Source organism: Diplotaxodon limnothrissa, linkage group LG14, assembly GCF_057381915.1.
Source record: "Diplotaxodon limnothrissa isolate DT_005_m linkage group LG14, D_limnothrissa_male_GT1.1, whole genome shotgun sequence".
Classification (NCBI taxonomy): domain Eukaryota; kingdom Metazoa; phylum Chordata; class Actinopteri; order Cichliformes; family Cichlidae; genus Diplotaxodon; species Diplotaxodon limnothrissa.
Window position 1 is genome coordinate 37,777,767 of NC_140609.1, and position 23,853 is coordinate 37,801,619.

The following is a 23,853-nucleotide window of genomic DNA, read 5'->3' on the forward strand; positions in this document are numbered from 1 at the left end:
ACGCGCTCTAATCACTCTCTCCCGGCGGAGAGCTCTGCGGAGAATTTGGGCTTCAACATCTACTGGCTCTTCGAGGTAGGGGCACGCCATGTCTGACACTTCCTACAGTCAGGTTTCTGACAAAGAGGCGGGGAAAGTCAGGGTTAGTTGAAGTAAACCTGCTGGGGAGCAGGTTAGCTTCACGGAGTGTGTCGTCATAGTAACTCACTCAGGATTAATCTGAACTCGCTTTGTGAAACCGAAAACCCAGAGTTTTCGTTAACTCAGGGTTTACTTACTCAGAGTTTGCACTAAACCGGCTTCCTGAAATAGGGCTCTGATGACTAAAGATCCAAATGGGACAGGCAAAAAAATAAATAAATGATGATAACCATGTGCAGCTTCTCTCGTCTTCCATTTTTCCCTGATATGTTTCAGACACGTGTTAAAGTGTGTTGGCTGCATATTAAGTTCAAAATGCTGATGAATGCTGATGAGCTCTGATCCAGTTGACTGATATACTCTTCTCTACATCCTGCACTGAAATATGAGGATTGTTTGTTTATTAAAATTAAAAATCATCATGGAGTCATTGACAGAAGAGCATCAACGTTCAGCCTGTTAAATTAGATTTAGATATTTTTATTTCAGAAATGATTCCTAACAAAAATGGAGAATATAAAAACACAATCAAAGCAGTAAAGTCCATATCATGAAGTGTTTGCTGTATCAGACAATCATGTTTATTCACAACAATGAAAACAATATAGTGCAGATAAACATGGTGCTGTAATGAATCTGCTCTTAAACACAATAACAAAATACATTTTCCAAGACAGATGATAATGATTCACATCAGAGTGAAGAACGAATACATTTACAACTGGTTTCTAACATTTCTTATAGATCGAACTGATCACTGATAGAAACAGAAGAATATTCAAAATGATACTCTGAGAGATACATGAATGAGATATGGATAAACATCAAATTACATAAAACAAAAAAGCACAAAATCACTATAACTGAAATAAAATGTGAGCAGAAATATAGAAGAATTAAGTCAAAAGATAAAAAAGGCAAAATGTTTAAAATATATAATCACATAAGAGACTGAACCGTCCAGTCAGGTCACAGATTCATATCTACAATAATATTTTTCTTTGTTTTTATTTTGATTTAATCACTTCTATGTATTATTATTATTATTATTATTATTATTATTATTATTATTATTATTATTATTATTATAAGCATATTAAGTGTGTGTTTGTGCTGAAAGCTGCTCTCCTCTCCTGGTTTTCTGTGTCACACAGACCACAACAACACAAAGCATCACCTGCAGACCGCTGAGCAGTATCCACCTGACTCTGTAGAAGGTCGAGTAAACCCCAAAGGGCTCTCTGTAGATCAGAACAAATTTTTCTGCTGACACACACTCATCCTGTGACTTAAAACCTGTACACACATACTCTCCTGCATCTTCCAGTGAGACATTAGAGATTATCAGGCTGTCATCGGAACAAGTGATTCTATTGTCACTGCAGAACTCATCATCGTACACAATTTTGCCTTCTGTTTGGATCAACTTAATGAACATAAAGCCCGAAGTACTATTTTCCCAATCATCAGAGCATCTCATAGTGACTTCATCTCCCTCTGAGAAAACCTTTACTGCAGGTGGACCAAATTTAGGGCACACCAAAAGCCAGTACGCATGTGTTACTTTTTCACCTGAACAGCTGTAGATACCTGAATCATTTAACATTAGTGATGGAAGTACCAGCGAGAAGTTTTGACCAAGTTCTTGATCAATAATGTCGGGAACTGCATCCATCCACCAAACTGGGGGCTGGTCATGAATGGGGTCCATGAAGGGACACTCCAGCACAGCTGTGTCTCCCTCTGAAGCATAACGTAGCTTTGTTTGTTTGGTCAAACGTACAGAGTAAGTGCTCACACACTGCTGTTGGTTCATCAACAGGCAGATGTAAGACGTTGGTTGTGTGTTGACATGAAGAAGTGATGCGTTTGTCACCTCCAGGAAACTTTCTTGGACTTTATTCACGTTCATAATTGTGTCTTTATATAATTGTTTCCACTCCCCGTAATGTCTGATCCAACGCACCGTCAGATTCTCACCTGCTCCTTTACATTGTACATCTACAGTAGAATCAGAAGCTATGATAGATTCTTCCTGCCTTACTGTCTTACACACAGTCAGGCTGATGTTTCTCTCATATGTCACGCTGCCCTGAGTCCAGCACACATCTCGGTACAGTCCAGAGTCTGAGTGGGTCAGGTTGTTGAGAGTAAATGAAGGAGAACCATGAAATGTCTCAGGAAATGAGAGTCGTCCTGTCAGGTCTTCATGTACTGTGAAGTTTCTGTTCCAGGGGTCAGAGATGTTCCACAGGACCAGAGTATCTTCACCAACACGTCTGGAGGTGATGCAGGAGCTGTTTCGATCTGGGAGCTTGAACTGTAAAGAGCCTCCTTCTTTTCTTATGGCGATAAATTCTTCTGCATGAATGTTGCTGATGAGAGTGAACAGCAGGGAGAAGCAGAGCTGTGCGACTGCAGCCATCCTGCTCAGAGGTCTCCTGGTGAGTGTCGTGCTTTCACTCTTCACAAGCCAAAGTGTGGACATGGGTTTTTTTATACTTCGTTGCATGGGTCCAGGGGTATCAAACATGTGGTCTGGAGCACAGAACCGGCCAGTCACAGTGTCCAATCTGAACCATTACAAGTGAGATAATGTCAGCTTTACCACACAGCCATGAATATTTATGAAAATGTAAAAGTCCTTTCTAAACTATTTAAAACTTTTTGAATAGTTTTTTAGTTTCAAAAACAACTAAAAAAAATGTTGTTTCCTATGTGATCCTTCATAAAACATCACATATTTTCCAACATAATTCAGGGTTTGGTTTGGTCTAAGTAAGCAGAGAAGTCCAGGCATCCAGTTTCCATGCAGATGTTTACATGAAGCTCATCATCTGATGATGAAACTTACTTTGCACCCAAGCAGCCCAACCAGAAATTGAAAGTGTACATGCATCAAGGGACGGAGCGCATCCCGTCAATAGGTCCAAAGTGCAATCGAGGCTAATCCCATGATCTTCTTATTTTCTTGTAGACCGAAGTTGAAAATCTGGCAGTATTTATTTTTGTGATTTTTTTTCCACTCTCAGCCGTCCTTCTCCTGTATTTGGGCCTGTTTGTTAATTTATTTCAATCATGTAAACAATATACAGGTACATTTAGCAAAGAAAATTAGAGAAAAAAATACTATACAAAATAAAGTTAATACATTTCAATATTGCTTCTGTTCTGATTCATTTACATGTCGAAAGGGAGAGGGAAGAAGTACACATTTATTTATTTAAGTTATCCGTCAATATTTAGTCAGCTTCCTTACTGATAAGGAAGGACGATCGTGGCTCAAGAGTTGGGAGTTCGCCTTGTAATCGGAAGGTTGCCGGTTCGAGCCCCGGCTTGGACAGTCTCGGTCGTTGTGTCCTTGGGCGAGACACTTCACCCATTGCCTACTGGTGGTGGTCAGAGGGCCCGGTGGCGCCAGTGTCCGGCAGCCTCGCCTCTGTCAGTGCGCCCCAGGGCGGCTGTGGCTACAATGTAGCTGCCATCACCAGTGTGTGAATGGGTGGATGACTGGATATGTAAAGCGCTTTGGGGTCCTTAGGGACTAGTAAAGCGCTATATAAATACAGGCCATTAATTTGCACCATGAAGCCCTGCTCTCACAAACTTGCATAGATGTAACATTGTCTGTGAAGTTAGATTTAAGAGAGAAGTCCTTGACGTTTTTACAACAGAACGTGACGTCATCAGGTTGGTGGGTTGGCTGCAGCTCATAGACTTACATTATATTAGAAAACCAGTGAACCTCAGTGGAAAACAAGATTAAAACTAACAAGTCTAAGGGGGGTCACTTTGGTGCTCCCCCTGGCTACAGCAAAGAGTTTCATGTTAAGAAACCAAAGATGTACTGTCCACTTTCACTCTGTGTCTCCTAAACAGTCAGTGTTTCCTTGTTGTTTGGCTAGCTGTGAAACGGGAAAATCCACCTGTTGGCTGTAATGTTCATGCAGGTGGCAGCAGGGAAAGTGGATATTTATTATTCAACATGCGTCTGAGCTTATATTGACACCATAGGAGGTAAACTCTGTCGTGGAAGTAGGTTTCCATCTAAGTTAATGCCAGCTGTGACAGTTCTAACAGTTGTGCTGCTTGTTGTAGATCAGAAATAAATATAAACAGCTTATATTAAGTTGTGCCCAGTAGCTCAGCAGATACTCTAAAGCTCATGATGTAATGAGGAAAAGAAAACAGGCTGATATCCAGATTGACGTTTTGGAAACTGATTTTGCTTCTGCAGCATCCTGTGTGCAATCCTGTTAGAATATGTCTGATCAGGGCGATGGTTGGATCCTGTTAAATACCCCAATTCTTTGATCTTTGGGCTGAAAGAAGAACAACACTTGGTGTTTAATGCTCAATCAACAATCTCTTTAGACCATACAACCCTTTAGGCATAAATGTCTGGATGGGAGATTTGCACAGGAGGTGGAGTTTTCCATCTACCCAGCTCCCCAAGTGTCCACCGCTGTGGTTGAGCCATACAACTCCATCCTGACCACCCACACCACCCTAGAGCACTCTGACTGTGCCTTCATGGTAGATAACGAGATGACATCTGCCGTAGGAACCTCGATATTGAGCGTCCTTCCTACACCAACCTGAACAGGTTGATCAGCCAGATTGTGTCCTCCATCACTGCTTCGCTCCGCTTCGATGGCGCCCTCAATGTTGATCTGACAGAGTTCCAGACCAACTTGGTGCCCTACCCTCGTATCCATTTCCCCCTGGCCACCTACGCCCCCGTCATCTCTGCAGAGAAAGCTTATCACGAGCAGCTAACTGTATCAGAAATCACAAACGCTTGCTTCGAGCCAGCCAATCAGATGGTGAAATGTGACCCTCGCCACGGCAAGTACATGGCCTGCTGCCTTTTGTACCGTGGCGAAGTGGTGCCCAAAGATGTCAACGCTGCCATTGCTGCCATTAAAACCAAGCGCACCATCCAGTTCGTGGACTGGTGCCCCACCGGTTTCAAGGTCGGCATCAACTACCAGCCACCCACTGTGGTTCCTGGTGGAGACCTGGCCAACGTCCAGAGGGCTGTGTGTATGCTGAGCAACACCACCGCCATCGCTGAGGCCTAGGCACGACTTGACCACAAGTTTGACTTGATGTACGCCAAGCGTGCATTTGTTCACTGGTATGTGGGTGAGGGAATGGAGGAGGGTGAGTTTTCTGAGGCTAGAGAGGACATGGCAGCTCTAGAGAAGGATTATGAAGAGGTTGGAGTTGACTCTGTTGATGGGGAGGGAGATGAGGAAGGTGAGGAGTAGGTTCATTGCAATGAAATCATCAAAGTTATGCGAGTTCGCTCAGAAGCACTGTTACGTTCTACCAAATCTTGTTACACATTCCTGTGTATATTTTTCAACTTTAAATAAATGTGTTTGAAAATGTGTTTTAATGCTATGTGAGAGTGTAACATGGAGACATGACCACTTTGTTTTGTAGTTCTGTTCTTTCAATATCAGCACTTTCTTTTATTAAGGTGCTGCTTAATAAAGAGTACATGAGCTGTTTAATCACTGGTGTGCTTAATTTTAACCCCCCAAAATCTAGAAAAGAAAGTTAACCGCCAGGTTAATTCTGAATAAAGTAAAATAACGTAAATAAATTACAAATATAATAATTTAACATTATAATAACTAAAAGCGACATTTTTAGTGAATCTATATCTTTCTTAACCCCCCTAGTTCACAAAGCATTAAGTTTACTCTTCGGGCTCCCCTCATCCCCCGTTTTTTTCCGCCAAAATTATGCACACCCACTGCCGCGCTATGCATTCTGGGATATGTTGGGCCACAAAGTCTACACCGCCACATCCTTAAAATTCAGGGAAATGAAGGACGCATTTGAGGGCCGGATTTCGAGCAGCCTTCGAAGTGGGACAGCCTTCGTCGCGTCGCTGTGATGTAATCGGCCTTAAAATGCGGCCTTTAAGGCTGCAGACCCTGAATTGGGAAACAGCCATAGCCTAACATATGAAACAGGAAAAGACGGCCGTGTAATCCCTTTATTTCCCTTGAGAGAGAAATGGATCTGAAACCACAGAAATCAGAGTGTTTGCAGAGTGCAGACACACAGATAATGAAGACATGCTGCTCGGAAATGTTAGATACAGATAAAAATGGTGTGTGTGTGTGTGTGTGTGTGTGTGTGTGTGTGTGTGTGTACTGAGCCAAGATTGCAAAACAGCCCAACTGCCTCAGTAATTATGGACCTTATAGTCCTTACAAACACTGTTTCACTAACTTCAGTAAACATTTTACATACATATGTCACTGCTGTGTAATTTACAGCAAACGCCGTGAACGCAGCGGTGCACGAGCCACTGCAGTGGAGCTCACGTACAGCTTTGTGGGCTCAAAATGTGGTTAGAAATATTTTGTACTTGTACTTTTGTATGTGTAAAAAGAAATTGTGTGTGTGTAAAAAAGATTTGTATGTGGACTTAGCCAAAAAAAAACCCGTGTGAATCTCTGCAAGTTACAAGTACGAATTTTGACCCTATTTTTCTTCCTTTCATCTGATTGGTCAATGTCATGTCAATCACAAATGTAACAATCCAATCAGAGAACAGATGGGTTTGGCTGTCGGAGGGGAGCTTTTTTGAACTGCGGGTTATTACTCTATAATATTACTTACTCTAATATTACTAATAATAATTATTAGTAATATTAATTATTAATTATCTAATAATATACTAATCTAATATTACTTACACCGCACTTTACAGTTATTTATTTGTAAAAAATGTTTGGAATCGTATGATTTTTGTTCCACTTCTCACATGTTTACCACTTTGTGTTGGTCTTTCACGTGGAATTCCAATAAAATTGATTCATGTTTGCGGCTGTAATGTGACAAAATGTGGAAAAGTTTAAGGGGGCCGAACACTTTTGCAAGCCACTGTAAAGAACTTGGAAAGAAAAGCACCAGGCATCCAGATGTTTTTCTTCTCTACAAAGGTGTATTAAAAAAAGAACAGCAAATTATAATATTACAGCGGATGTGTGACCTTAAAGGTTTCTGGCTGAAAAAAGGTCACTGATCAAACTGATTCTTGCTCACAAAAAACATTTTAATCAGATTCTCTGCAGGAAAATTTGAAAACATTTCCTCCTAACTTCTCAGTATTCACTTATCAGCATTCAGTCAAACGTTCATTTACGGGTGTAGTTAAAAAACTGCTAATAACTGACTTTCCACAGCAGTTGTTTGGTCGGACACAGTGAGAGATGTAATCTGTTACTCTTCATGTGAGAAAGAAGGTGTCTCTGAGATGTACTAATAGTGTGTTAGTTCCAAATAGTAAATTAGTGAATGTATTTCATGGCAGCTTGATTATTCTTGGACAAACAGTGCAGTCTTCCTCAAAGCATCACTGTGAATATAATCATATAATGTTAAAAATATAATAACAGTCTTTTTATTATTGCTCAATGAAATAAATAAATCCTCTTTATTATCAGAGTGAAAACAGACTTCCACAAACGAACGTCAACTGATGACTCCATAAATATTCAGCCCTTCAAAGGTGACTGACCTACTTCAACAGCCAAAATCACATATTTCTGGAAGGTCCACTCACTGGTTATTCAGCATGCCAGGCTGCAGTTACACCATGCAGACAAAAGAGCACTCGGAGCAAGTTAAAGGAAAGTTTATTCAAAAGTAGAAGTCTGGGAATGGAGACAGAGGAGTTCACTTAAATCTGTCATTATGAAACGGAAGCAATCAAATCTGCCTAAATCTGACACTCAAAGGTAAACTGGATACCTGGCTGACCATCGCGTTCACGACCAGGTGAGGACGGATCAAAGATCAGGAGTCGATTTCAGGCTTGGGCTTGCTTTCATCATATTAGTCCAATCCAACTTGAATCCAGATGATGGAAAGATAGCCCGGGTCTGTTGATGAGTCTCCACTTAAACACTGACGTTGTTTGTGTTTCCTGGAGTCCCGTCAGTCCTGTAAACCAGCGTCCCCAACCTTTTTTGTGCCACGGACCGGTTTATGACCGACAATATTCTCAAGGACCGGCCTTTAAGGTGTCGAGGATAAATACAACAAAATAAAACCAGTACCGCTGCCAAAACAAGAAGAGTTATTCAAAACACATGGGAAAAGACCCAGGGAAACAGAGTTAATGATTAAAAAGATTTTAAAAAATAACGCTAAAACCCCTGAAGAGCATCAGTTTCACACCCGAACCTCAACTCTCGCGGCTTGGTACCAAACGACCGGTGCCGGTCCGTGGCCCGGGGGTTGGGGACCGCTGCTGTAAATAAAAGGAATCTGTTTGAAGGCTGTGCAGAGCAGCGGGACCACACATTGTCACGTAACATTTTTCATCATATTAATATTTATTTGTAAAATAGTAAATTTTAGTTTTAATGTTCAGTAAATAAAATTACATTATTGAATACTACGTGCTACGCAATAATAGTAATAATATTACTTCTAATAGTCGTAATAGCAGTTATTGTTTTTGTTGTCATCATGCTGTTAAAATTGTGACTTTTAAAATTTTAATTAATTAAAATAAAATATTTAAAAAAAATTTTTTTAACTCTACCACCAAAAACCGAATACTAAAAAATAATAATAAATGATGATAACATGTATTTATTATGTTGCTCTTTGTTTGATTTCTCTTCTGTTTTTTTTCTCCATACAGGTGATCCAGGTGTTTTGTTTGTTTTTCTTTTTGTTCCTTCCCCCCTTTCTCATCATCTCTTCTCCCCTCTGTTTTTTCTTTCTCTCCCTCTTTCTTTCATTCTTTCCTTCTCCCTGTCCTTTCCCCCAGTCATGTCTGTCCCGTCTGTAACAACTGATAATAAAATAAATAATAATACAATTATAATAAAGGTCAATCAAATGGACCAACATGGCATCTTTCTTGGCCTTCAAACAACAATTCTGATGGCTAAAGATCCAAATGGGACAGGCAAATAAATAAATAAATAAATGATGATAACCATGTGCAGCTTCTCTCGTCTTCCATTTTTCCCTGATGTGTTTCACTCAACATCAGACACGTGTTAAAGTGTGTTGGCTGCATATTAAGGTCAAAATGCTGATGAGCTCTGATCCAGTTGACTGATATACTCTGCTCTACATCCTGCACTGAAATATGAGGATTGTGTGTTTATTAAAATTTAAAATCATCGTGCAGTCATTGACAGAAGAGCATCAATGTTCAGCCTGTTAGATTAGATTTAGATATTTTTATTTCAGAAATGATTCCTAATAAAAATGGAGAATATAAAAACACAATCAAAGCAGTAAAGTCCATATTATGAAGTGTTTGCTGTATCAGACAATCATGTTTATTCACAACAATGAAAACAATATAGTGCAGATAAACATGGTGCTGTAATGAATCTGCTCTTAAACACAATAACAAAATACATTTTCCAAGAGAGATGATAATGATTCACATCAGAGTGAAGAACGAATACATTTACAACTGGTTTCTAACATTTCTTATAGATCGAACTGATCACTGATAGAAACAGAAGAATGTTCAAAATGATACTCTGAGAGATACATGAATGAGATATGGATAAACATCAAATCACATAAAACAAAAAAGCACAAAATCACTATAACTGAAATAAAATATGAGCAGAAATATAGAAGAATTAAGTAAAAAGATAGAAAAAGGCAAAATGTTTAAAATATATAATCACATAAGAGACTGAACCGTCCAGTCAGGTCACAGATTCATATCTACAATAATATTTTTCTTTGTTTTTGTTTTGATTTAATCACTTCTATGTATTATTATTATCATCATCATCAGCATATTAAGTGTGTGTCTGAGCTGAAAGCTGCTCTCCTCTCCTGGTTTTCTGTATCACACAGACCACAACAACACAAAGCATCACCTGCAGACCGCTGAGCAGTATCCACCTGACTCTGTAGAAGGTCGAGTAAACCCCAAAAGGCTCTCTGTAGATCAGAACAAATTTTTCTCTTGACACACACTCATACTGTGACATTGAACCTGCACACATATACTCTCCTGCATCTTCCAGTGAGACATTAGAGATTATCAGGCTGTCATGGGAACAAGTGATTCTTTTGTCACTGCAGAACTCAATATCGTACACAATTTTGCCTTCTGTTTGGATCGACTTCATGAGCCAAAAGCCCCAAGTACTATTTTCCCAATCATCAGAGCATCTCATAGTGACTTCATCTCCCTCTGAGAAAACCTTTACTGCAGGTGGACCAAATTTAGGGCACACCAAAAGCCAGTACGAATGTATTACTTTTTCACCTACACAGCTGTAGATATCTGAATCATTTAACATTAGTGATGGAAGTACCAGCGAGAAGTTTCGACCAATTTCTTGATTAAAACTGTAGAAAGCTGCTTCCTTCATCCAAACCGGGGGCTGGTCATGAATGGGGTCCATGAAGGGACACTCCAGCACAGCTGTGTCTCCCTCTGAAGCATAACGTAGCTTTGTATGTTTGGTCAAACGTACAGAGTAAGTGCTCACACACTGCTGTTGGTTCATCAACAGGCAGATGTAAGACGTTGGTTGTGTGTTGACATGAAGAAGTGATGTGTTTGTCACCTGCAGGAAACTTTCTTGGACTTTATTCACCTTCAAAATTCTGTCTTCGAAACTACTCAGCCCGGCTTGTTGTTGCCACTCCCCGTAATGTCTGATCCAACGCACCGTCAGGTTCTCACCTGCTCCTTTACATTGTACGTCTACAGTAGCATCAGAAGCTATGATAGATTCTTCCCCCTTTACTGTCTTACACACAGTCAGGCTGATGTTTCTCTCATATGTCACGCTGCCCTGAGTCCAGCACACATCTTGGTACAGTCCAGAGTCTGAGTGGGTCAGGTTGTTGAGAGTAAATGAAGGAGAACCATGAAGTGTCTCAGGAAATGAGAGTCGTCCTGTCAGGTCTTCATGTACTGTGAAGGTTCTGTTCCAGGGGTCAGAGATGATCCACAGGACCAGAGTATCTTCACCAACACGTCTGGAGGTGATGCAGGAGCTGTTTTGATCTGGGAGCTTGAACTGTAAAAAGCCGCCTTCTTCAATTATGGCGATAAATTCTTCTGCATGAATGTTGCTGATGAGAGTGAACAGCAGGGAGAAGCAGAGCTGTGCGACTGCAGCCATCCTGCTCAGAGGTCTCCTGGTGAGTGTCGTACAAGCACTGACACTGCTCGCTTCATGAGCTTCCTGTTTGTGGTTGGAGGAGGAACGTCACTTCTTTATCACATCATCAAGGAACACTTTGAAGCATTTGGCTCGATATCACGCCGTATATCTGCTTTCACTCTTCACAGGCCAAAGTGTGGACACGGTTTTTTTTATACTTCGTTGCATGGGTCCAGGTGTATCAAACATGTGGTCTGGAGCACAGAACCGGCCAGTCACAGTGTCCAATCTGAACAGTTACAAGTGAGATAATGTCAGCTTTACCACATAGCCATGAATATTTCTAAAAATGTAAAAGTCCTTTCTAAACTATTTAAAACTTTTTGAATAGTTTTTTAATTTCAAAAACAACTAAAAAAATGTTGTTTCCTATGTGATCCTTCATAAAACATCACATATTTTCCAACATAATTCAGGGTTTGGTTTGGTCTAAGTAAGCAGAGAAGTCCAGGCATCCAGTTTCCATGCAGATGTTTACATAACGCTCATCATCTGATGATGAAACTTACTTTGCACCCAAGCAGCCCAACCAGAAATTGAAAGTGTACATGCATCAAGGGACGGAGCGCATCCCGTCAATAGGTCCAAAGTGCAATCGAGGCTAATCCCATGATCTTCTTATTTTCTTGTAGACCGAAGTTGAAAATCTGGCAGTATTTATTTTTTACAAAATAAAGTTAATACATTTCAATATTGCTTCTGTTCTGATTCAGTTACATGTCGAAAGGGAGAGGGAAGAAGTACACACTTATTTAATCGCACCCCTTTGCCATAAGTTATCCGTCAATATTTAGTCAGCTTCCTTACTGATAAGGAAGGACGATCGTGGCTCAAGAGTTGGGAGTTCGCCTTGTAATCCGAAGGTTGCCGGTTCGAGCCCCGGCTTGGACAGTCTCGGTCGTTGTGTCCTTGGGCGAGACACTTCACCCGTTGCCTACTGGTGGTGGTCAGAGGGCCCGGTGGCACCAGTGTCCGGCAGCCTCGCCTCTGTCAGTGCGCCCCAGGGTGGCTGTGGCTACAATGTAGCTGCCATCACCAGTGTGTGAATGGGTGGATGACTGGATATGTAAAGCGCTTTGGGGTCCTTAGGGACTAGTAAAGCGCTATATAAATACAGGCCATTTACCATATAATTTGTAATAAAAATAGTGAACAGATTTCTGATGTAATATATAATATAATATTACACCATGAAATTTTCTAAATAGCGACATTCACTTAATTTCAACATTTTCCCTTTTCTTTATAGCTCAAGAAGATCATATCTTTATAACTCTTGTTGAACTGTTTTATGTTTGGATATTGCTTCAATTTCATATTCAAACTGTTCCACAGCTTCACTCCATGCACTGAAACACAAACGCTTTTTCCTGTTGCACGTACCTTCCCTGTTTTGAGTTACAAAAACCCTTAAATTATAACTTACTCCTTTAAAAAAAACATACTCTGAATATAATCTGGCAGTTCCTTATTTTTTGCTTTGAATATAATTTGTGCTGTTTGGAATTTCACTAGATCAGCAAATTTCAATATTTCAGACTGCAAAAATAGTGAGTTTGTATGTTTCCTATAACCTGCATTGTGGATGATTCGAACTGCTTTTTTGTTGAAGAGTAAAAAGTGAAAGTAATGTGGTTTAATAGTTGTTGCCCCAGACCTCTGCACAAAAGCTTAAGTATGGTGAAACCAGTGAACAGTAGAGAATATGAAGTGATGTCCCGTGTGATACCTGCTTTGCCTTGTTTAGTATTGCAATGCTTCGTGATACTTTGGAATGAATATATCTTACGTGAGCACTCCAGTTTTTCATCTATTATTACCCCCAGAAATTTATTTTCACTGACTCTTTCAATATCAACACCATCCATCCATCCATCTTCATCCGCTTTATCCGAGGCCGGGTTGCGGGGGCAGCAGCCTAAGCAGAAAGGCCCAGACCTCCCTCTCCCCAGCCACCTCCTCCAGCTTATCCGGGGGAACACCAAAGCGTTCCCAGGCCAGCCGAGAGATATAATCTCTCCAGTGTGTCCTGGGTCTGCCTGCTGGGCATTCCCAGTTATGTAAAAATAGAAAACAATGATCCACGCTGCAGTTTCACACCTTGCATTTCCATCCACTGGGACAAATTGGACCCTTTGCCATCCTACTTATGGGGGATTTTAATATTATTTAAATAAACTGCCAAACGTTTTTTGAATTTGCCCTAAAATAAAGTCATTAAAAAAATTTGAATGTCCACTTTAAAAAAAAAGTGGACATTAAACACCACATGTATAAAGATTAATTTGCACCATGAAGCCCTGCTCTCACAAACTTGCATAGATGTAACATTGTCTCTGAAGTTAGATTTAAGAAAGAAGCGCTTGAAGTTTTTACAACAGAACGTGACGTCATCAGGTTGGTGGGTTGGCTGCGGCTCATAGACTTACATTATATTAGAAAACCAGTGAACCTCAGTGGAAAACAAGATTAAAACTAACAAGTCTAAGGGGGTCACTTTGGTGCTCCCCCTGGTTACAGCAAAGAGTTTCATGTTAAGAAACCAAAGATGTACTGTCCACTTTCACTCTGTGTCTCCTAAACAGTCAGTGTTTCCTTGTTGTTTGGCTAGCTGTGAAACGGGAAAATCCACCTGTTGGCTGTAATGTTCATGCAGGTGGCAGCAGGGAAAGTGGATATTTATTATTCAACATGCGTCTGAGCTTATATTGACATCATAGGAGGTAAACTCTGTCGTGGAAGTAGGTTTCCATCTAAGTTAATGTCAGCTGTGACAGTTCTAACAGTTGTGCTGCTTGTTGTAGATCAGAAATAAATATAAACAGCTTATATTAAGTTGTGCCCAGTAGCTCAGCAGATACTCTAAAGCTCATGATGTAATGAGGAAAAGAAAACAGGCTGATATCCAGATTGACGTTTTGGAAACTGATTTTGCTTCTGCAGCATCCTGTGTGCAATCCTGTTAGAATATGTCTGATCAGGGCGATGGTTGGATCCTGTTAAATACCCCAATTCTTTGATCTTTGGGCTGAAAGAAGAACAACACTTGGTGTTTAATGCTCAATCAACAATCTCTTTAGACCATACAACCCTTTAGGCATAAACGTCTGGATGGGAGATTTGCACAGGAGGTGGAGTTTTCCATCTACCCAGCTCCCCAAGTGTCCACTGCTGTGGTTGAGCCATACAACTCCATCCTGACCACCCACACCACCCTAGAGCACTCTGACTGTGCCTTCATGGTAGATAACGAGGCAATCTATGACATCTGCCGTAGGAACCTCGATATCGAGCGTCCTTCCTACACCAACCTGAACAGGTTGATCAGCCAGATTGTGTCCTTCATCACTACTTCGCTCCGCTTCGATGGCGCCCTCAATGTTGATCTGACAGAGTTCCAGACCAACTTGGTGCCCTACCCTCGTATCCATTTCCCCCTGGCCACCTACGCCCCCGTCATCTCTGCAGAGAAAGCTTATCACGAGCAGTTAACTGTATCAGAAATCACAAACGCTTGCTTCGAGCCAGCCAATCAGATGGTGAAATGTGACCCTCGCCACGGCAAGTACATGGCCTGCTGCCTTTTGTACCGTGGCGATGTGGTGCCCAAAGATGTCAACGCTGCCATTGCTTCCATCAAAACCAAGCGCACCATCCAGTTCGTGGACTGGTGCCCCACCGGTTTCAAGGTCGGCATCAACTACCAGCCACCCACTGTGGTTCCTGGTGGAGACCTGGCCAAGGTCCAGAGGGCTGTGTGTATGCTGAGCAACACCACCGCCATCGCTGAGGCCTGGGCACGACTTGACCACAAGTTTGACTTGATGTACGCCAAGCGTGCATTTGTTCACTGGTATGTGGGTGAGGGAATGGAGGAGGGTGAGTTTTCTGAGGCTAGAGAGGACATGGCAGCTCTAGAGAAGGATTATGAAGAGGTTGGAGTTGACTCTGTTGATGGGGAGGGAGATGAGGAAGGTGAGGAGTAGGTTCATTGCAATGAAATCATCAAAGTTATGCAAGTTCACTCAGAAGCACTGTTACGTTGTTCTACCAAATCTTGTTACACATTCCTGTGTATATTTTTCAACTTTAAATAAATGTGTTTGAAAATGTGTTTTAATGCTATGTGAGAGTGTAACATGGAGACATGACCACTTTGTTTTGTAGTTCTGTTCTTTCAATATCAGCACTTTCTTTTATTAAGGTGCTGCTTAATAAAGAGTACATGAGCTGTTTAATCACTGGTATGCTTAATTTTAACCCTCCAAAATCTAGAAAAGAAAGTTAACCGCCAGGTTAATTCTGAATAAAGTAAAATAACGTAAATAAATTAAAAATATAATAATTTAACATTATAATAACTAAAAGCGACATTTTTAGTGAATCTATATCTTTCTTAACCCCCCTAGTTCACAAAGCCTTAAAGTTTACTCTTCGGGCGCCCCTCATCCGCTGTTTTTTTCCGCCAAAATTATCCACACCCACTGCCGCGCTATGCATTCTGGGATATGTTGGGCCACGAAGTCTACACCGCCACATCCTTAAAATTCAGGAAAATGAAGGACGCATTTGAGGGCCGGATTTCGAGCAGCCTTCGAAGTGGGACAGCCTTCGTCGCGTCGCTGTGACGTAATCGGCCTTAAAATGCGGCCTTTAAGGCTGCAGACCCTGAATTGGGAAACAGCCATAGCCTAACATATGAAACAGGAAAAGACGGCCGTGTAATCCCTTTATTTCCCTTGAGAGAGAAATGGATCTGAAACCACAGAAATCAGAGTGTTTGCAGAGTGCAGACACACAGATAATGAAGACATGCTGCTCGGAAATGTTAGATACAGATAAAAATGGTGTGTGTGTGTGTGTGTGTGTGTGTGTACTGAGCCCAACTGCCTCAGTAATTATGGACCTTATAGTCCTTACAAACACTGTTTCACTAACTTCAGTAAACATTTTACATACATATGTCAATGCTGTGTAATTTACAGCAAACGCCGTGAACGCAGCGGTGCACGAGCCACTGCAGTGGAGCTCACGTACAGCTTTGTGGGCTCAAAATGTGGTTAGAAATATTTTGTACTTCTACTTTTGTATGTGTAAAAAGAATTTGTATGTGTGTAAAAAAGATTTGTATGTGGACTTAGCCAAAAAAAAAAACCCGTGTGAATCTCTGCAAGTTACTGTCACGGTCCTGGGTCTCCTGACCCAGCGTTTTTAGTTCTTTGTGATTTTCGTATTATTGTACTTGTGTGTGACCTATTCTATGGCTTCTAGTTTTGATCCCTTGCCCTTCATGTCTCCCTGTGTGCCCCTCTGTGTATCTGTGAGCCCTCGTCTCTCCTTATGTTTTATTCCATGCTTCCCCTGCCCATTATGTCTAAGTTCTCCCCGTGCTCTCTTCCCCCTGTGTGCCCTCTATGTATTTATGAGCCCTCGTCCCCTTTCGTGTTTATTCCATGTCTCCCCTGCCTGTTACGTTGGTGTTCTACTCGTGCTCTCTCTCCTCCTGTACTTCCTGTTTCACCTCTCCCGTCAGTGTTCAGTTCACCCCGCCCTGTCTCGTTATGATTATCAGTGTCACCTGTGTTCCCCGTGTGTTCCCACTTCCCTCGTTAACCCTCTGTGTATTTCTGTCTGCGTCTCCCTCTGTTCAGTGTGACGTCGTCCCTCATGTTGTGTGGATCTCCCTGTGTCTCTTCGCGTATGTTAGTTTACTTTTCCCAGTTTAGTTTTGTATTTCCTATGTTCGGCCATTCCAGCATTAAAGCTGTGATTTTGAGTTCATCCCCGTGTCTGTGAGTTTTGCGTTTGGGTCCTCCTCCTGCCTGCCACACAGCCGAGCCTTGACAGTACGACGTCACCAGATATGGACCCAGCAGACTTACCCGGGGAGAGCGATCTGATACGTGTCCAACGCCTAGTCGAGTGGATAACTCACACTTCCAATACAAGGGCCAAGATTGTGGGGATAAATGCTATCGAAGCAATCCTCAAAGGAAATTCTCATCTCCGCCAGGTCAGTGGATGTTTGGACCTATTGGCCAATTTGAATAACGCCCGGGAGGCGGCGCGAACTCGGGAAATATCAGACTTGGCCCAGCAGCAACAGACAACAGCCACCCTGGAGCAGCCGCGTCAGTTTCACCGGCCGGATGTGGTTTTTCCCGGCCCTTTGGAGCCATCTGCGGGGAAAAAGAAACGGCATTCACGCCGCCGACGCGCCACCCCACAGCCGGACATTCAGCCTTCTAATTCACCTGTTGTGCTACCAGAAGCTCAGTCGGCTCCCTCGCAGCCCGTCCCAGCTCAGTTAGCTCCCTCGCAGCCCGTCCCAGCTCAGCCAGCTCCCTCGCAGCCCGTCCCAGCTCAGCCAGCTCCCTCGCAGCCCGTCCCAGCTCAGCCAGCTCCCTCGCAGCCCGTCCCAGCTCCGTTAGCTCCCTCGCAGCCCTTCACAGCTCAGTTAGCTCCCTCGCCGCCACCCGCAGCTCAGTTAGCTCCCTCGCCGCCACCTTTAGCACAGTCACCCACTCAACCACCAGCACCACAACCATCACTACCTCTAGTTCATTCCCCTGTGAAGTCATTAACTCCACCACCTACTCCACTCTCACCACAACCGTCACTACACCCAGCCACTCAGGCTGCTACTCAGTCCGTCATTCAACCCATAGCCCCGCCGTTACCATACCCTGTAGCTGAGCCGCTAGCCGTCCGACCCACAGCCACTTCAGCCACCCCTTCACCCGTTACACCTCCACTACAACCATCACTGCAGTCTCCAGTGTCCCCAGTGCAGTCTCCAGTGTCCCCAGTGCAGTCTCCAGTGTCCCCAGTGCAGTCTCCAGTGTCCCCAGTGCAGTCTCCAGTGTCCCCAGTGCAGTCTCCAGTCCCCTGTGCAGTCATTTACTTCTCCACCGTTAGCAGCTCAGGTCCCCGTGTGTCCAGCAGCTCAGGTCCCCGTGTGTCCAGCAGCTCAGGTCCCCGTGTGTCCAGCAGCTCAGCTCGCACCTGAACCTTTGGCCCAGTTCCCCGTAGCAGTGCGGTTTTCTAGCCAGCTTAACATTGAGCCCGGGGTCCTAATCCTCTCTGGCTCTACATCAGCTCCTGCTGGAAGCTCGGATGAGCTCATCCAGGACTCCGCGGCTCCCACGCCGCCATCTACCTCGTCCGCTGGGGGTTCCAGTGAGCCCGGCCAGCACCTCCCTGTCTCCGCTGGAGGGTCCGAGAGGCCCGTTCAGCCTCCTGTCTCCGCTGGAGGGTCCGAGGGGCCCGTTCAGCCTCCTGTCTCCGCTGGAGGGTCCGAGGGGCCCGTTCAGCCTCCTGTCTCCGCTGGAGGGTCCGAGGGGCCCGTTCAGCCTCCTGTCTCCGCTGGAGGGTCCGAGGGGCCCGTTCAGCCTCACGCCGCATCAGCTGGAGGGCCCGAGGAGCCTGTCCAGCCGCCATCTGCGACCGCCTCGTCATCACCTGGCCCGGCTACATCCGCCTGTGCTTCTGCTACGCCTGGCCCGGCCTCAGCCTCTGCAACCTCGCCTGGCCCGGCCTCAGCCTCTGCAACCTCGCCTGGCCCGGCCTCAGCCTCTGCAACCTCGCCTGGCCCGGCCTCAGCCTCTGCAACCTCGCCTGGCCCGGCCTCAGCCTCTGCAACCTCGCCTGGCCCGGCCTCAGCCTCTGCAACCTCGCCTGGCCCGGCCTCCGAGCCTTCGTCTGCTGCAGCCTCTTCAGAGCCTTCGTCTGCCGCTGCCTCCTCTTCAGAGCCTTCGTCTGCCGCAGCCTCCTCTTCAGAGCCTTCGTCTGCCGCAGCCTCCTCTTCAGAGCCTTCGTCTGCCGCAGCCTCCTCTTCAGAGCCTTCGTCTGCCGCGGCATCCTCATCAGAGCCTTCGTCTGCCCCGGCATCCTCATCAGAGCCTTCGTCTGCCCCGGCATCCTCATCAGCTGCCTCGTCTGCCCCAGCATCCTCATCAGCTGCCTCGTCTGCCCCAGCATCCTCATCAGCTGCCTCGTCTGCCCCAGCATCCTCATCAGCTGCCTCGTCTGCCCCAGCATCCTCATCAGCTGCCTCGTCTGCCCCAGCATCCTCATCAGCTGCCTCGTCTGGTCCAGCATCCTCATCAGCTGCCTCGTCTGGTCCAGCATCCTCATCAGCTGCCTCGTCTGGCCTTGCGCCCACCGGGCCATGGCCGGCACGCCTGGGACTGGAGGGCCGCCGCTGCCTTCCGCGCGGTCGGCCTCCTGAACTGCTCCGTCGTCTCCTTCGCCGCCGCCGCTGCCTTCCGCGCGGTCGGCCTCCTGAACTGCTCCGTCGTCTCCTTCGCCGCCGCCGCTGCCTTCCGCGCGGTCGGCCTCCTGAACTGCTCCGTCGTCTCCTTCGCCGCCGCCGCTGCCTTCCGCGCGGCCGGCCTCCTGAACTGTTTCCGCGTCGCCGCCGTTGCCTTGCGCACGGCCGGCCTCCTGAACTGTTTCCGCGTCGCCGCCGTTGCCTTGCGCACGGCCGGCCTCCTGAACTGTTTCCGCGTCGCCGCCGTTGCCTTGCGCACGGTCGGCCTCCTGAACTGTTTCCGCGTCTCCGCCGTTGCCTTCCGCACGGTCGGCCCCCTGAACTGCTCTGTGTTTTGGGTTGTTTTCTTGGGCTCCGGTGTTTTCTGTGCTCTTTGTTTTCTGTTCCGAGCCCTCCGTCCTGGGCCCCCGCCGCCCGCCCTGGGTTGTTTTCTGCTTGGTTTTGTTTTTCTGTGTTTGGGCTGTCTGGAGCCAGCCCTTGAGGGGGGGGTACTGTCACGGTCCTGGGTCTCCTGACCCAGCGTTTTTAGTTCTTTGTGATTTTCGTATTATTGTACTTGTGTGTGACCTATTCTATGGCTTCTAGTTTTGATCCCTTGCCCTTCATGTCTCCCTGTGTGCCCCTCTGTGTATCTGTGAGCCCTCGTCTCTCCTTATGTTTTATTCCATGCTTCCCCTGCCCATTATGTCTAAGTTCTCCCCGTGCTCTCTTCCCCCTGTGTGCCCTCTATGTATTTATGAGCCCTCGTCCCCTTTCGTGTTTATTCCATGTCTCCCCTGCCTGTTACGTTGGTGTTCTACTCGTGCTCTCTCTCCTCCTGTACTTCCTGTTTCACCTCTCCCGTCAGTGTTCAGTTCACCCCGCCCTGTCTCGTTATGATTATCAGTGTCACCTGTGTTCCCCGTGTGTTCCCACTTCCCTCGTTAACCCTCTGTGTATTTCTGTCTGCGTCTCCCTCTGTTCAGTGTGACGTCGTCCCTCATGTTGTGTGGATCTCCCTGTGTCTCTTCGCGTATGTTAGTTTACTTTTCCCAGTTTAGTTTTGTATTTCCTATGTTCGGCCATTCCAGCATTAAAGCTGTGATTTTGAGTTCATCCCCGTGTCTGTGAGTTTTGCGTTTGGGTCCTCCTCCTGCCTGCCACACAGCCGAGCCTTGACAGTTACAAGTACGAATTTTGACCCTATTTTTCTTCCTTTCATCTGATTGGTCAATGTCATGTCAATCACAAATGTAACAATCCAATCAGAGAACAGATGGGTTTGGCTGTCGGAGGGGAGCTTTTTTGAACTGCAGGTTATTACTCTATAATATTACTTACTCTAATATTACTAATAATAATTATTAGTAATATTAATTATTAATTATCTAATAATATACTAATCTAATATTACTTACACCGCACTTTACAGTTATTTATTTGTAAAAAAATTTTTGATTGATTGAATCTTTATTTTGAACATGTTGAAAAAGTACAACAAAATAGAATTAAAAGAGACAAATGAACAAAGCAAAACAAAAGGAAAACGAGCAACCACAACTCCAAATAACGTTCATGTTCAAAAAGGAGCAGGAAGAAGCATAAGCTTATTTAATCCCACCCCTTTTCCACTATCTAGTATCAATAGACTACAGAAATACCTCCTTGCAATTACATTATATGTCATGTGTATTTATTTATTTTTTTAATATATATACATATATGTTTCTATCTATCCATACATATGTATACACACATACGCACATATACACATTTTCAATAACCCCATTAACACCTCAAGGATACACAACCCATACCAACATACCCGTGCACCTGCACACACATGAAAATATTAGACAAGAACACCCTATCAAATCTCTACCTTTTCCCTGTACCCTGTAAAAACCATATCCTTAAACCGCTTTTTAAACTGTGCCATGCTCAGACATTGCTTCATATCTTTACTTAGTCTGTTCCACAGCTTCACTCCACACACAGAGATGCAAAAACTTTTTAATGTTGTACGGATACGAGGATGTTTTAAATTTAATTCCCCCCTCAAATTGTATCCCCGTTCCCTTTTAGAAAACATTTTTAGAATATTGTCAGGAAGCAGGTTATTTATTGCTTTATATATAATTTGTGCTGTGAGAAAATGAACCAGATCTGTGAATTTTAGAATTTTTGATTTTAATCTTTAATTTTAGTGGATGTTTGGAATCATGTATGATTTTTGTTCCACTTCTCACATGTTTACCACTTTGTGTTGGTCTTTCACGTGAAATTCCAATAAAATTGATTCATGTTTGCGGCTGTAATGTGACAAAATGTGGAAGAGTTTAAGGGGGCCGAAACACTTTTGCAAGCCACTGTAAGGAGCTTGGAAAGAAAAGCATCTGGCATCAGGACATCCAGATGTTTTTCTTCTCTACAAAGGTGTATTAAAAAAAAGAACAGCAAATTATAATATTACAGCGGATGTGTGACCTTAAAGGTTTCTGGCTGAAAAAAGGTCACTGATCAAACTGATTCTTGCTCACAAAAAACATTTTAATCAGATTCTCTGGAGGAAAATTTGAAAACATTTCCTCCTAACTTCTCAGTATTCACTTATCAGCATTCAGTCAAACGTTCATTTACGGGTGTAGTTAAAAAACTGCTAATAACTGACTTTCCACAGCAGTTGTTTGGTCGGACACAGTGAGAGATGTAATCTGTTACTCTTCATGTGAGAAAGAAGGTGTCTCTGAGATGTACTAATAGTGTGTTAGTTCCAAATAGTAAATTAGTGAATGTATTTCATGGCAGTTTGATTATTCTGGGACAAACAGTGCAGTCTTCCTCAAAGCATCACTGTGAATATAATCATATAATGTTAAAAATATAATAACAGTCTTTTTATTATTGGTCAATGAAATAAATATTCAGCCCTTCAAAGGTGACTGACCTGCTTCAACAGCCAAAATCACATATTTCTGGAAGGTCCACTCACTGGTTATTCAGCATGCCAGGCTGCAGTTACACCATGCAGACAAAAGAGCACTCGGAGCAAGTTAAAGGAAAGTTTATTCAAAAGTAGAAGTCTGGGAATGGAGACAGAGGAGTTCACTTAAATCTGTCATCATGAAACGGAAGCAATCAAATCTGCCTAAATCTGACACTCAAAGGTAGAGTTGGATGTCTCGAGACCGGTCTCAAGACCACTTTTACGTGGTCTTGGTCTCGTCTTGGTCTCGACGGACTTTTGTCTTGGTCTCGGTCTTGGTCTCGACGGACTTTGGTCTTGGTCTTGTCTTGGTCTCGCTGTTTCGGTCCTGCGTTCTCAAATCGACATAGTGTTCGGGAGATTTGGAGTCAACCATCAGCGGAGCGGGGGGGTGGCTTACTGGGCTTAAGCCCGGGTCATTTTTTCAGAAGCATGGGGTCTTTTGGAGTGTAATTTGTTAGTTAGATGCCTGACTGACAACTGTATAAAACAAGAACAACACACGAAGCACAGAGCGCACCGTCGTAAATTCCCCCTAATTTTGGTATGATCCGAGCTCAGGCACTAGGCGACTGAGCACAGCACCCATGTGAGCGAGGGGGGAGAAGCTGCTGCCTGCGAGTTTGCTGCAGACTAGTGATGGGATTTCCGGCTCTTTTTAGAGATCCGGCTCTTTCGGTTCGGCTCACTAAAAAGAGCCGGCTCTTTCGGCTCCGAACCGGCTCTTCAGGTTGTTTTGTTGCTTTAATTAATTTATTATTAACAATAATATAAAATTATGCACAAAAGGAATTACTAACGTAAAAACAAGTGGTTTTATTTATATATGTTTATATATAAATATATGCGGTGGCCCCTAGAGACAAAACACGTACAAACTCCAAAACACATTTCTAGCATGAACTGAACTTCCAAAGCAGAGCTACTAGATCACTTAAATTACACAATTGAAAGCATGTGTGTATTGTTTGTATATTTATACACAGGCACTCATATATATATTCAAATAATTTAAAAAAAAGTTCATTTACCTGTTATTACCACACACCAAATCCGGTCGTTGGTACTTGCTGGCTTGTGTAGCCACAAGATAACAAAGGCTCAACACTGCGCCCAGCATCCTGGAGCACTTCTGTTGTCTTTTGTACGTGTTTTGAGTTTTTATGTGCTTCTGAGTTTTTATATGCTTCTGAGTTTTTACGTGCTTCGGAGTTTGTACGTGTTTTTACGTGTTTTTGGAGTTTTTACGTGTTTTGGAGTTTGTACGTGTTTTGGAG

The 23,853-nt window shown here is 43.8% G+C and overlaps 1 pseudogene; it reads left to right on the forward strand.

Moving 5' to 3' along the window:
• The first annotated feature begins 2,672 nt into the window (after positions 1 to 2,672).
• On the forward strand, positions 2,673 to 15,325 carry LOC146619383 (uncharacterized; annotated as a pseudogene).
• Positions 15,326 to 23,853: the final 8,528 nt, after the last annotated feature.